This window comes from Triticum aestivum, chromosome 3B, assembly GCF_018294505.1.
Source record: "Triticum aestivum cultivar Chinese Spring chromosome 3B, IWGSC CS RefSeq v2.1, whole genome shotgun sequence".
In the NCBI taxonomy this organism is placed as follows: domain Eukaryota; kingdom Viridiplantae; phylum Streptophyta; class Magnoliopsida; order Poales; family Poaceae; genus Triticum; species Triticum aestivum.
The window spans coordinates 60,219,603-60,236,082 of record NC_057801.1 but is presented as its reverse complement, the minus strand read 5'-3'; positions in this window follow the sequence as shown (position 1 = coordinate 60,236,082).

Below are 16,480 nucleotides of genomic sequence, written 5' to 3'. Positions count from 1 at the left end.
TCAAGTCTCCACCATCCTCCCACTCAATTCTTTCGAGAGAAACTTTTCCTCTAGAAATGACCCGTTTCTAGAAACAATTACTTTTGCTTCCGGATCTGAGATAGTAGGTATACCCAACTGTTTTTGGGTGTCCTATGAAGATGCATTTTATCCGCTTTGGGTTCGAGCTTATCAACCTGAAACTTTTCCACATAAGCGTCGCAGCCCCAAACTTTTAAGAAATGACAACTTAGGTTTCTCCAAACCATAGTTCAGACGGTGTCGTCTCAACGGAATTACATGGTACCCTATTAAAGTGAGTGCGGTTGTCTCTAATGCCTAACCCATGAATGATAGTGGTAATTCGATAAGAGACATCATGGTACGCACCATATCCAATAGGGTGCACCTATGATGTTCGGACACACCATCACACTATGGTGTTCCAGGCGGTATTAATTGTGAAACAATTTCCACAATGTCTTAATTGCGTGCCAAAGCTCATAACTCAGATACTCATTTCTATGATCATATCATAGACATTTTATCCTCTTGTCACAATGATCTTCAACTTCACTCTAAAATTACTTGAACTATTCAATAATTCAGACTTGTGTTTCATCAAGTAAATATACTCAACATCTACTCGAATCATCTATGAAGTAAGAACATAACAATATTCACTGCATGCCTCAGCACTCTTTGGACTGCACACATCAAAATGTGTTACTTCCAACAAGTTGCTATCTTGTTCCATCTTACTGAAAACGAGGCTTTTCAGTCATCTTGCCCATGTGGTATGATTTGCATATCTCAAGTGATTCAAAATCAAGTGAGTCCAAACGATCCATCTGCATGGAGTTTCTTCATGCGTATACACCAACAGACATGGTTCGCATGTCTCAAACTTTTCAAAAACGAGTGAGTCCAAAGATCCATCAACATGGAGCTTCTTCATGCGTTTTATATGACTTACATGGCAGTGCCACAAGTAAGTGGTACTATCATTACTATCTTATATCTTTTGGCATGAAAATGTGTATCACTACGATCGAGATTCAATAAACCATTCCTTTAGGTGCAAGACCATTGAAGGTATTATTCAAATAAATAGAGTAACCATTATTCTCCTTAAATGAATAACCGTATTGCGATAGACATAATCCAATCATGTCTATGCTCAACGCAAACACCAAATGACAATCATTCAGGTTTAATACTAATCTTGATGGTAGAGGGAGCGTGCGATGTTTGATCACATCAAACTTGGAAACACTTCCAACACATATCGTCAGCTCACCTTTAGCTAGTCTCCGTTTATTCCGTAGCTCTTTTATTTCGAGTTACTAACACTTAGCAACCGAACCGGTATCTCAATACCCTGGTGCTACTAGGAGTACTAGTAAAGTACACATTAACATAATGTATATCCAATATACTTCTGTCGACCTTGCCAGCCTTCTCATCTACCAAGTATCTAGGGTAATTCTGCTCCAGTGGTTATTCCCCTTATTACAGAAGCCCTTAGTCTCGGGTTTGGGTTCAACCTTGGGTTTCTTCATTAGAGCAGCAGCTGATTTGCCGTTTCATGAAGCACCCCTTCTTGCCCTTGCCCTTCTTGAAACTAGTGGTTTCACCAACCATCAACAATTGATGCTCCTTCTTGATTTCTACTTTCGCGATGTCAAACAACGCGAATACCTCAAGGATCATCATATCTATCCATGATATGTTATAGTTCATCACGAAGCTCTAGCAGCTTGGTGGCAATGACTTTGGAGAAACATCACTATCTCATCTGGAAGATCAACTCCCACTCGATTCAAGTGATTGTTGCACTCAAACAATCTAAGCACAAGCTCAACGATTGAGCTTTTCTCCCTTAGTTTGCAGGCTAAGAAAATCGTCGGAGGTCTCATACCTCTTGACGTGGACACGAGCCTGAAATCCCAATTTCAGCCCTCAAAATATCTCATATGTTCCGCGACGTTTCGAAAACGTCTTTGGTGCCTCTACTCTAAACCATTTAACTGAACTATCACGTAGTTATCAAAACGTGTATGTCCGATGTTCGCAACATCCACAGACGATGTTTGAGGTTCAGCACACTGAGCGGTGCATTAAGGACATAAGCTTTCTATTGTCCGCACAATCACTCTTGTCAACTTTCAACTATATTTTCTCTAGGAACATATCTAAACAGTGGAACTAAAGCCCGAGTTATGACATAATTTGCAAAGATCTTTTGACTATGTTCAGGATAATTAAGTTCATCTTATGAACTCCCACTCAGATAGACATCCCTCTAGTCATCTAAGTGATTACATGATCCGAGTCAACTAGGCCGTGTCCGATCATCACGTGAGACGGACTAATCATCATCGGTGAACATCTTCATGTTGATTGTATCTACTATACGACTCATGCTCGACCTTTCGGTCTCTGTGTTCCGAGGCCATGTCTGTACATGCTAGGCTCGTCAAGTTAACCCTAAGTGTTTTGCATGTGTAAAACTGTCTTACACCCGTTGTATGTGAACATAAGGATCTATCACACCCGATCATCACGTGGTGCTTCGAAACGACGAACTTTAGCAACGGTGCACAGTTAGGGGAGAACACTTCTTGAAATTGTTGTAAGGGATCATCTTATTTACTACCGTCGTTCTAAGTAAACAAGATGCATAAACATAATAAACATCACATGCAATTATATAGTAGTGACATGATATGGCCAATATCATATAGCTCCATTGATCTCCATCTTCGGGGCTCCATGATCATCATCGTCACCGGCATGACACCATGATCTCCATCATCATGATCTCCATCATCGTGTCTTCATGAAGTTGTCTCGCCAACTATTACTTCTACTACTATGGCTACCGGTTAGCAATAAAGTAAAGTAATTACATGGCGTTGTTTAATGACACGCAGGTTGTCACATCCCTGGTCCTGTTATGCACTAGGCTAGACCTCAGGTGTGCATCATGTTTAAATTCAAATGAAATTTGAATTGAGGAATTTTCAAAAGCCTCAGGAAACCTCTAAAAATAACCAACATTTAAATCTTCTCAAATGTGTCCAAGAAAATGTTCCTGTTATTCCATGGAAATATTGGTAAGAGGTAAAATTTAAACCAATATTTTTGGAGTCACAGAGATAATTATTTTGGCCATTTGAATTAATCCAATAACTATTTGCTTTGGATTTATATTTAATATATATTAAATATGACTCCAATAATTCTGGAAGTTTGTGAGTGGCTTTGTATATATTTTAGCAAGCCACATAAAAATCTACAGAATTTATTTAAATGATTTAGTTGCTAAACTAAATCAAAACAAACTACAGATAATAGAAAAAAAAGGTAAAAGAGAGAGAGCAGAAGGACTTACCTGGCGCCACTTACCTGGCCCAACACTGTGCAGCCAGTAGCGGCCCAGCCCACCTTCCTCCCCCTTGTCATCTTCCTCCCCTCGCACCGAAGCAGCTCGGTGGCGAGCGCCGATGCCGCCTCGGCCACCTCCTGCTTCCACCGAGGCGTTCCCGAGCCTCCCCCTCACGCCACCATGATGCCCCGACCCCCTGGAACCCCTCGACCTCTCCCATCGTCCCCCCCTTTTCTTTGGCTCCCTCTCTCCTCCACCGAGCGGAGCCCCGTCGCCACCGACGCCGTTCGCCGCGGCCACCACCACCCTCTCGCCTCCCCGACGCCTCCCAGAGCTCCGCAGTGCCTCCCTCTACCTCCTCAACGAGCCATGAGGCCCCAGACGTGCCGCAACACCGCCCTCGATGTCTTCTTCAACCTCGGGACCGCCGGCCATCTTCGTCAAATTCGTCGGCTCCGGTGCCTCCCCGAGCTCCCCGAGGCCACCGTCGCAACCCCTGTGAGCTCCACTCCGTTTCCCCTCCTTCATTTTGCTCGTTCCCGTGCCGTAGCACCCCCGGCCACATTCCCGAGCACCGCCGTCCGCCATGGCCGCGTAGCTCTCCTGACCGAGCCCCTCTGCTCGAACCCGTGGCACCAGCGCGCTTCTGGTGGCCCGCGGATGCCGTCTGGACCATCAGTTTCTCTCCTAGCACGCCGCAGCCCAACCCCGCACATGGCCGAACTCCGGCCGCCGCCTCGGGCTCCACTCCGGCGAACCCCAGCCACCCCCGCACCTCCCGTTGGTCCCCCTAGATGCGCACGGGCGCGGGCTACCTCCTGGTGCCCTTGGCGCGTCGATCCGATGCCCCTAGCGCAAGTCCGGCGTCCCCCGCCGTGCTCTGTGGTCGTCGCCGGCTACACTCCGGCGAGAGCTGATGTGGCCGGTCATTAGGGCCTAACCACCCCCCCCCCCCCCGCTAACCCAGGCCTTGGCCACTGACTGTGGGCCCCACGCCCTTAACTAACCACGGTTAACCCCCTGTTTAGTTTAAGTTAACCACAGTGGCCCCACGCGTCGGAATTGACCTAGCTGACGTGGCCGTTGACCGGTCCCACCTGTTAGTGAGTTAAAACCACCCCGTGTCACTGACGTGTGGCCCCCACACGTCAGGTTTGACCAGCAGCAGCGTCTGTTGACCTGCTGACGTCACGGTGACGCACTGATGACGTAGTAAATGTTTCTGGAATTTAAATAATTCTTAAATGAGTTATTATATTCCAGAAAATGCCTAAAACTTCTAAAATTCATAGAAATTCAACCGTAGCTCCAAATTAAATAATTTATATATGAAAAATTATCAGAAAAATTCAAGGAATCCATCTGTACCATTTTCATGCATGTTAGAACAACTTATCACTACTGTTTAGGACAAATGAAGTGAATGACATTTAAATAACCACATATGGAGTTTGAATTTGAATCTTGGATTCAAACCAACTTCATTTAATCTGGTTTTAGGTGCATTAGCCCAAAACACATTCATATTGCCATGTCATAGCATGCATCATATTGTGCATTGCATTGATTGTGTTTCTTCTGTGTTGCCGGTGATTGCCCCCTTTCGATAGACGTGATACCGATGATGTGATCATTGACACTGATGAAGACTCAATGTTATCTTCAGAAGTGCCAGGCAAGCAAAACCCCCTTGTTCATTCCGATACAATCCTACTCTCTCGCTCCTGCTCTCTTTTACTGCATTAGGACAACAACGATTCATCTGTTACTTGCTGCGGTAGCTGAACCCCTTTATCCTTTGCATGACCTGTCATTCCACAGTAAATAGATGAAACCCACTAGTATGAGTAGGAGTTGTTTGAGCCCTGTTGTGCCTACTCATTCATGTTTGTTTGTCATGCCTGCTACTGCTTAGAGTTGAGTCAGGTCTGATTCATCGGGGATGAATCAGAGGCGTGTGAACATGTCCTACCGTGTGTGAGCTAAGTGTGTGAACACGATTTGGTAAAAGGTGTCGGTGAGAGGCCATGTAGGAGTACATGGTGGGTTGTCTCATTGAAGCCGTCCTCAGGAACTGAGTTCTGTGTTTGTGATCCATGATTCAGCTACTACCATACATTGGGCCCTGAAATATGACCCCGCTCGACTTCTTATTCACCCTCGTCCTCTGTCCAGGAGTTGCAAGTAGTTTCTGGTGTTTGTAGTATGCTGGAGGCCGTGGACAGCGCTGACCATAGGGGTGGGCTGTGATGCGGTAGGCACGTGGCCGGGTATACCGGGCGCCCGTTTGGTGTCACGGAACCCTGTTCACATCGTTTGGGGCTGTGAGCGAAACTCCGACCGGATCTCCTCATGGATGGAACCCGAATAGGCGATAAACCTGGACTAGAGACTTGAGTGTTTAGGTAGGTCGTGGTCTACACCCACGTCGGCTTTCGCTTGAAGTCTGCCGAGCACATGTCGTGTGCAGACGCTAAGTGGTGGAAACATGTATGAAGAAGTACACCCCTGCAGGGTTAACATCATCTATTCGAATAGCCGTGTCCGCGGAAAAGGACTTCTGGGTTGCTTATATCAGTTCATAGACAAGTGAAAGTGGATACTCTAAAATATGCAAGATAAGCGTGAGTGCTATGGATGGCGTTCTCGTAGGGAGACGGGAGCGGATCCATAGTGGTGTATTGATATGGTGAATATGTGGACTCGTGTGCGCCACCTCAAAAGAGTTACTTGCAGTCGTAGTTCAGGATAGCCACCGAGTCAAAGCTGGCTTGCTGCAGTTAAACCCCACCACCCCTTTGTTGATAATGATGCATATGTAGATAGTTCTGATGTAAGTCTTGCTGGGTACATTTGTACTCACGTTTGCCTATTTTATGTTTTTGCAGAGAGACTTCAGTCTCACTAGTAGTTCCGCTTGGACTTCGACGTTTAGCTTGTTACCTCAGCTACGATCTTGTGCCCCGGCAGGATCTGGTAGATAGTCAGGCTTCTCAGCCATTTCCAGTTATAGATGTCTGTACCCAGACATGATAGCTTCCGCTTGTGCTTTGACTTGTATGCTCTGATTGTTGGGTCATAAGACCCATGTTTGTAATATCTCGCTCCTCGGAGCCTATTGAATAAATTACTTGAGTCGTAGAGTCATGTTGTGATGCCATGTTGTATTTGCACATATCGAGCATATTGTGTGTATGTTATTGAAATGCTTGGTATGTGTGGGATCTGACCATCTAGTTGTTTATCTTTAGTAGCCTCTCTTACGGGGAAATGTCTCCTAGTGTTTCCACCGAGCCATGGTAGCTTGCTACTGCTCCGGAACACTTAGGCTGGCCGGCATGTGTCCTTCTTCGTTCCTGTGTCTGTCCCTTCGGGGAAATGTCACGCGATGAATACCGGAGTCCTGTTAGCCCGCTACAGCCCGGTTCACCGGAGTCCTGCTAGCCCAGTGCTACAGCCTGGATTCACTCGCTGATGACCGACACGTTCGATGCTGGGTCATGGATGCCTGTCCCTGTAAGTCTATGCCACTTTGGGTTTACGACTAGCCATGTCAGCCCGGGCTCCTTATCATATGGATGCTAGCGACACTGTCATATACGTGTGCCAAAAGGCGCAAACGGTCCCGGGCAAAGGTAAGGCGACACCCGTGGGAATACCGTGCGTGAGGCCGCAAAGTGATATGAGGTGTTACATGCTAGATCGATGTGGCATTGAGTCGGGGTCCTGACACAGGTCATACAATAAATTTAAGACAACTCCTATGGCTCCTGCCGGTTGTCATACTCATCGACATGCAAGTCGTGAATCCTATTACAAGAACATGATCAATCTCATACATCACATATCATTCATCACATTCTTCTTGGCCATATCACATCACAAAGCATACCCTGCAAAAACAAGTTAGACGTCCTCTAATTGTTGTTTGCATGTTTTACGTGGCTGCTATGGGTTTCTAGCAAGAACGTTTCTTACCTACGCAAAACCACAACGTGATATGCCAATTGCTATTTACCCTTCATAAGGACCCTTTTCATCGAATCCGTTCCGACTAAAGTGGGAGAGACTGGCACCCGCTAGCCACCTTATGCAACAAGTGCATGTCAGTCGGTGGAACCTGTCTCACGTAAGAGTACGTGTAAGGTCGGTCCGGGCCGCTTCATCCCACAATACCGTCGAAACAAGATTGGACTAGTAACGGTAAGCATATTTAACAACATCAACGCCCACAACTACTTTGTGTTCTACTTGTGCAAAGAATCTACGCAATAGACCTAGCTCATGATGCCATTGTTGGGGAACGTAGCATAAATTCAAAATTTTCCTACGTGTCACCAAGATCTATCTATGGAGAAACCAGCAACGAGGGGAAGGAGAGTGCATCTACATACCCTTGTAGATCGCTAAGCGGAAGCGTTCAAGAGAACGGGGTTGAAGGAGTCGTACTCGTCGTGATCCAAATCACCGGAGATCCTAGTGCTGAACGGACGGCACCTCCGCGTTCAACACACGTACAGGCCGATGACGTCTCCCACGCCTTGATCCAGCAAGGAGAGAGGGAGAGGTTGAGGAAGACTCCATCCAGCAGCAGCACAATGGCGTGGTGGTGATGGAGGAGCATGGCAATCCTGCAGGGCTTCGCCAAGCACCTGCGGGAGAGGAGGAGGTGTCATGGGAGGGAGGGAGGCGCCATGGCTTCAGGTGCGGCTGCCCTCCCTCCCCTCCACTATATATAGGGGCAAGGGAGAGGGGGAGGGCGCAGCCTTGCCCCTTCCTCCAAGGAAGGGGTGCGGCCAAGGGGGGAGGAGTGCCTCCCAAGTCAAGTGGAGGCCTCCCCCTTTAGGGTGTTCCCCTCCCATCCGCATGGGCCTTGGGGGGGGGGGCTGGTGCCCCTGGCCCATTAAGGCTAGGGCGCCCCCCTACAGCCCATGCTACTGTATTGGACGTGGTGGAGCAATTTCCGGACCTCCGGACTCCTCCGGAATCCTCCGGAACCTTCTGGAAGCTTCCCGGTACAATACCGAAAAAACTCGAACTTTTTCCGGAACCCGAACAACAACTTTCCATATATAAATCTTTACCTCCGGACCATTCCGGAACTCCTCGTGACGTTCGGGATCTCATCCGGGACTCCGAACAACATTCGGTAACCACATACAAACTTCCTTTATAACCCTAGCATCATCGAACCTTAAGTGTGTAGACCCTACGGGTTCAGGAACCATGCAGACATGACCGAGACAACTCTCCGGCCAATAACCAACAGCGGGATCTGGATACCCATATTGGCTCCCACATGTTCCACGATGATCTCATCGGATGAACCACGATGTCAAGGACTCAATCAATCCCGTATACAATTCCCTTTGTCTAACGGTATTGTACTTGCCCGAGATTCGATCGTCGGTATACCGATACCTTGTTCAATCTCGTTACCGGCAAGTCTCTTTACTTGTTCCGTAACACATCATCCCGTGATCAACCCCTTGGTCACATTGTGCACATTATGATGATGTCCTACCGAGTGGGCCCAGAGATACCACTCCGTTTACACGGAGTGACAAATCCCAGTCTTGATTCGTGCCAACCCAATAGACACTTTCGGAGATACCTGTAGTGCACCTTTATAGCCACCCAGTTACGTTGTGACGTTTGGTACACCCAAAGCATTCCTACGGTATCCGGGAGTTGCACAATCTCATGGTCTAAGGAAAAGATACTTGACATTAGAAAAGCTTTAGCATACGAACTACACGATCTTTGTGCTAGGCTTAGGATTGGGTCTTGTCCATCACATCATTCTCCTAATGATGTGATCCCGTTATCAATGACATCTAATGTCCATGGTCAGGAAACCGTAACCATCTATTGATCAATGAGCTAGTCAACTAGAGGCTTACTAGGGACATGGTGTTGTCTATGTATCCACACATGTATCTGAGTTTCCTATCAATAAAATTATAGCATGGATAATAAATGATTATCATGAACAAGGAAATATAATAATAACTAATTTATTATTGCCTCTAGGGCATATTTCCAACAGTCACCAAGATCTATCTATGGAGAAACCAGCAACGAGGGGAAGGAGAGTGCATCTACATACCCTTGTAGATCGCTAAGCAGAAGCGTTCAAGAGAACGAGGTTGAAGGAGTCGTACTCGTCGTGATCCAAAACACCGGAGATCCTAGTGCCGAACGGACGGCACCTCCGCGTTCAACACACGTACATCCCGGTGACGTCTCCCATGCCTTGATCCAGCAAGGAGAGAGGGAGAGGCTGAGGAATACTCCATCCAGCAGCAGCACGACGGCGTGGTGGTGGTGGAGGAGCGTGGCAATCCTGCAGGGCTTCGCCAAACACCGCGGGAGAGGAGGAGTACTTGGGAGAGGGGGAGGGCTGCGCCAGAACTTGTGGTTTTTTGCTGCCCTCCCACCCCCACATATATATAGGGGCAAGGGAGAGGGGGGCCAGCCCCCTCAGATCCAATCTGAGGAGGGGCGGCGGCCAAGGGGGGAGGAGTGCCTCCCAAGTCAAGTGGAGGCCCTCCCGCTTAGGGTTTCCCCTCTCCCATGCGCATGGGCCTTGGGGGGCTGGTGCCCCTGGCCCATTAAGGCTAGGGCGCCCCCTTACAGCCCATGCTGCTGTATTGGACGTGGTGGAACATTTTCCGGACCTCCGGACCCCTCCAGAATCCTCCGGAACCTTCTGGAAGCTTCCCGGTACAATACCGAAAAAACCCGAACTTTTCCCGGAACCCGAACAACAACTTTCCGTATATAAATCTTTATCTCTGGACCATTCCGGAACTCCTCGTGACGTCCGGGATCTCATCCGGGACTCCAAACAACATTTGGTAACCACATACAAACTTCCTTTATAACCCTAGCGTCATCGAACCTTAAGTGTGTAGACCCTACGGGTTCGGGAACCATGCAGACATGACCGAGACAACTCTCCGGCCAATAACCAACAGCGGGATCTGGATACCCATGTTGGCTCCCACATGTTCCACAATGATCTCATCGGATGAACCACGATGTCGAGGACTCAATCGATCCCGTATTCAATTCCCTTTGTCTAGCGGTATTGTACTTGCCCGAGATTCGATCGTCGGTATGCCGATACCTTGTTCAATCTCGTTACCGACAAGTCTCTTTACTCGTTCCGTAACACATCATCCCGTGATCAACCCCTTGGTCACATTGTGCACATTATGATGATGTCCTACCGAGTGGGCCCAGAGATACCTCTCCGTCACACGGAGTGACAAATCCCAGTCTCGATTCGTGCCAACCCAACAGATACTTTCGGAGATACCTGTAGTGCACCTTTATAGCCACCCAGTTACGTTGTGACGTTTGGTACACCCAAAGCATTCCTACGGTATCCGGGAGTTGCACAATCTCATGGTCTAAGGAAATGATACTTGACATTAGAAAAGTTTTAGCATATGAACTACGATCTTTGTGCTAGGCTTAGGATTGGGTCTTGTCCATCACATCATTCTCCTAATGATGTGATCCCGTTATCAACGACATCCAATGTCCATGGTCAGGAAACCGTAACCATCTATTGATCAACGAGCTAGTCAACTAGAGGCTTACTAGGGACATGGTGTCGTCTATGTACCCACACATGTATCTGAGTTTCCTATCAATATAATTATAGCATGGATAATAAACGATTATTATGAACAAGTAAATATAATAATAATAACTAATTTATTATTGCCTCTAGGGAATATTTCCAACACATATGCATTCTCAGAAGATTTTGAAGATAAATCAGTTTGAAGACATTGACCTCATGATGCAAAGACATTCACTTATATGTTGAGAGTTGGTTCCAGATTTGTACGAATCCGTGAATAAGTACAAGTGAGGAATCTAACTAGTTATGAAGCTTAAGTGAATGTACTAGGCAGTATGAGGTGTAGACAGACTAGATCTAACATTGTATAGGTAGAAACCACTTTTGGTAAATAGGATGAATCTCTGAGGATAAAAAAGATGGTAAAAATAGAGTTATATTTACCACATGAAGAACTGCTAGATGGGATGAAAAGGAGACGGAGCAGTTCAATCCACCGTGCCCTAACTTGGCGACGGAGGACACCTACAGCAGCGGCGGAGAGGACGATGTCCGCGGCCGGCGTGAGGACGGCGTCGGAGAAGTCGCGGCAGCTAAGCGCTTCATCGCCGGCGTCGTCGAGAGCTAGCGGTGGCGCTAGGGTTTTGACGAGGTGGAGAGGTGGAAGAAGGTTTTCTTTACGGCAAGGGGCATGTATTTATAAGGAAGTGTGCGGCATATCGCAATTACGCAGGTGCCCCTGGCGGTTCACATCTGAGGGGCACGTGGCAAGCATGCAACATACTCAGAGTTGTCCCATGTTCCCACGCCCGCCAGGCATGTCAGATGGTTGTTCCGGCTTCTCCAGATTTCAACCAATAAAGATAAATCATTTAAAACAGACTTAATGTTTGTCTTTGTGTCTTCTGCTGACTAGGACGCAGAGAAGACATTCGACGGTTTCAATAGAATGCATATGATTTGGACAGATAGAGTTTGAGATAGAAAGCACAGAGAGATTAGGGTCCGATCACATTCACTTAGTTCAAAAGATTCAACTAGGAAGACGTAGCTATAAGTGAATGCCGTAGAGGACAGAACACTAGTATATATATATATATATCAGAAAGCAATCAAATCATCATAGTGAAGAGAATCATGAAGATAAGTTGAAATTGAAGACAACCAAAATGCGAAGACATTGCAAAAGTAACGCCATGAGTGAAACACTTCAAACCAAGAAATTTGGTGGTGGCGTTACCCACCGTATAGGAAGTATTAGACCCAGACACGGCGCACAATTATCGTGGCGCTCCGAAGTCAAATTCCACGTTAACGTATTCACACTCAGAATGTAAGTCTTCATTAATTGAAGATATACTTTACTTTGTGTGTTGCACATCTAAGTCATCAACATGCATAAGTGTTAGGATGTGTGCCTGATCATAGGACATTTGAGGATTCCAAGATATTCGGCTCACACCGTAACTTGCAAAACCTTTTCTCATCCAAGGGCTTTGTGAAGATATCTGCCAGTTGCTCTTCAGTGTTGACGTGAATGATGTCAATATCTTTCTTCATGACATGAATTTCAATGTGCTTTGTCTTCGAGTGCTGGACTGGATTGTTGGCAATCTTGATGGCGCTTTCATTGTCACAGAAGAGAGGTACTTGTTTCAGATAGATGCCATAGTCCTTGAGAGTTTGCTTCATCCATAGAAGCTGAGCGCAGCAAGATCCAACAACAATGTATTCAGATTCAGCAGTTGAGAGTGATACACAGTTCTGCTTCTTTGAAGACCAACAGACAAGTGATCGTCCCAGAAAGTGACATGTGCCTGATGTAGACTTGCGATCCACCTTGTCACCAGCATAATCAGCATCCGAGAAACCAACCAAATCAAATTTTGAGCCCTTTGGATACCATAATCCGAGTGTTGGGGTGTAAGCCAAATATCGAAGAATTCGCTTCACAGCTAAGTGATGTGATTCCTTTGGTGCCGCTTGGAATCGAGCACACATGAAAACACTAAATCTGGCCTAGATGCACATAGATAAAGTAAAGAACCAATCATGGAGCGGTATACCTTTTGATCAAACTCTTTACCATTGTCGTCGGGACCAAGATGGTGTTTGGCTGGCATTGGCGTCGTATAGCCTTTGCAATCTTCCATTCCAAACTTCTTCAGACAATCTTTGAGGTATTTTTCTTGAGATATGAAGATGCCATTCCTTTGCTGACGAATTTGAAGACCAAGGAAGAATTTCAGCTCACCCATCATGGACATCTGATATTGCTCTTGCATCATGTATCCAAATTCATCACTATACTTCTGGTTGGTGCATCCGAAGATAATGTCATCCACATATATTTGGCACACAAACAGTTCACCATCATATGTCTTCGTGAAGAGTGTGGGGTCAAGGGATCCAGGTTTGAAGCCTTTGCTCTTCAGGAAGTCCTTGATCGTATCATACCAAGCGCGAGGAGCTTGTTTGAGGCCATACAGTGCTTTGTTTAGCTTGTACACCATATCAGGATGTTTTGGATCTTCAAAGCCAGGTGGTTGAGCTACGTACACTTCTTCTTCAATCTTGCCGTTGAGAAATGCACTCTTCACATCCATTTGATGTAGCAGAATGTTGTGGTGATTAGCGTAGGCTAGCAGTATACGAATAGCTTCAAGCCTAGCCACAGGAGCAAATGTTTCATCGAAGTCAATTCCTTCAACTTGAGTATATCCTTGAGCCACAAGACGTGCTTTGTTTCTGACTACTTGACCATGCTCATCTTGCTTGTTTCGATATATCCATTTTGTACCAATAATGTTATGCTTGCGAGGGTCAGGACGCTTGACAAGTTCCCAAACATTGTTCAGCTTGAACTGTTGAAGTTCCTCTTGCATTGCTTGTATCCATTCAGGTTCCATAAAGGCTTCAGCAACTTTCTTGGGTTCTGATATTGACACAAAAGAAAAGTGCCCACAGAAATTTGCTAACTGTGTTGCTCTTGAGCGAGTAAGTGGACCAGGTGCATTGATGATATCAATTATCTTCTCAATTTGTACTTCATTTGCAACTCGAGGATGAACAGGACGAAGACTTTGCTCTTGCTGATCATTGTCATCATTTGGAGGATTGTCTTCAGTCTGTGCATTGTCTTCTGATTGGTTAGGTGCAGAAATGATAAGTTCCTCTTCAGGCTGTGCTTCAGAAGGCATGATTTCACCAGTTCCCATCAGCTTGATTGATTCGCTGGGCGGAGCTTCATCTAGTGTACTTGGCAGGAGCTCTCTTTGTGAACCATTGGTTTCATCAAATCTCACGTCCACAGTTTCAACGATTTTGTAGAGATAGAGGTTGAAGACTCTGTAAGAGTGAGAGTCCTTTCCGTAGCCAAGCATGAAGCCTTCGTGAGCTTTAGGTGCAAATTTTGACTTGTGATGGGGATCCTTGATCCAGCACCTAGCTCCAAATACTCTGAAGTAGCTGACATTTGGCTTCTTGCCAGTAAGGAGCTCATAGGATGTTTTGTTCAGAAGCTTATGGATGTAAACACGGTTGATGATGTGACATGCTGTATCAATAGCTTCTGGCCAGAACTTTCTTGGTGTCTTGTACTCGTCGAGCATTGTTCGAGCCATCTCAATGAGGGTTCTGTTCTTGCGCTCTACGATGCCATTTTGCTGAGGAGTGTATGGAGCAGAAAACTCATGAGTGATTCCCATTGTATCCAGATAAAGATCAAGCCCTGTGTTCTTGAACTCAGTGCCATTGTCACTTCTGATATGCTTGATCTTCACACCATAATTGTTCATTGCTCGATTGGCGAAGCGTCTGAAGACATCTTGCACTTCAGTCTTGTAGAGAATTATGTGGACCCATGTGTATCTTGAGTAGTCATCAACAATGACGAAGCCATAGAGACAAGCAGTTGTTGTGAGGGTAGAATAGTGAGTAGGGCCAAATAAGTCCATGTGTAACAGCTCGAAGGGTTGAGATGTAGTCATGATTGTCTTCGAGGGGTGCTTTGCCCTTGTCATCTTTCCAGCTTCGCAGGCACCACACAAATGATCCTTCTTGAACTTGACACCCTCGATGCCTATGACATGCTTCTTCTTGACGAGTGTGTGTAAGTTCCTCATGCCAGCATGCCCCAGCCTCCGATGCCAGAGCCAGCATTCTGAAGCTTTTGCAAGAAGACATACGGCAAGCTGTGGACCTGCTGAGAAATCTACCATGTATAGATCATCTTTTCGATACCCTTCAAAGACTAGAGACTTGTCAGATTCCATTAGTACAAGGCAATGATATTTTCCGAATAGCACAATCATGTTTAAGTCACAAAGCATTGAGACAGACATTAAGTTGAAACCAAGGGATTCAACAAGCATCACTTTATCCATGTGTTGATCCTTTGAGATTGCAACTCTACCTACAACCAATACCTTGCTTTTACCAGTGTCAGCAAACATGATGTGACTCTTGTCTGATGGACGTAAGGTTGAGTCCATGAGAAGACTTCAATCACCAGTCATATGATTATTGCATCCGCTGTCAATAATCCATTCTGAAGCTTTTGGTGTCGTACCCTACAGTGCAGTTAGGAGGATAGGCTTCACAAAGAGTGTTGTGAAGCATAAGTATTTGACGCTTATAAGGATTATCACAGCATAGGTCATGGTTAGGACACATACTATGACTGGTAAGATATTCAGATGTGAAATATATAGCAAGATCATTTTATCATGCGTCCTATAATGTGTTTTAGGTCCCCAGCAATAGTATCGGACGCCTTTGATTGCTGGTTGGAGACCATTCCCTGCAAAAGAAAGTTAAGTCTTCTTCACCACCCACATCTTCAGGGGTGGCTTAGAAGCAATGAGTCTAAGTGCAGCATCTGAGAACTTCGGCTTTGAAGCCCTAGCAAATAGCCTTGCAGGAGATGAATGATACTGATATGAATAAGCAGAAAAGTTCTTAGTTCTATGAACATAGCGGTTCAAAGATACACACTCATATTCATCAGTTTGAGTACGATTTCCCTGCAAAACATTGGCGTTAGGGTGACTCAGGTGAGTCCTGTATGAAGCCTTTGGGCCAGATGAAGCCATAGGTCTGGGCTTTGTCTTCTTCCCTAGTGGTGTCATGATGACATTCACAGGAAGATTCTCAATACACTGCTTAGGTACCCAGATCTTCTTCATAGGTGGTCCATTCCTGCAGTTAGTACCAATATACCTGGCAAACACTTCACCATTCTAATTCTTGAACAGTTTATAGTTTGCATCAAAGGATTCATCAATGATGATAGGGTTAGTGCAAGTGAAACCAGATAAGGTGGATGGATCTACTGAAGGTTCCTTTGCAGCAACCCATGTGGTTTTGGGATATTGCTCAGGCTTCCAGTAGGAACCATCAACATTCATTTTCCTTTCAAACCCAACACCCTCTTTCCTAGGGTTTCGGTTCAGAATCTGCTTTTTGAGGACAATGCAGAGTGTCTGATGTCCTTTCAGACTTTTATACATCCC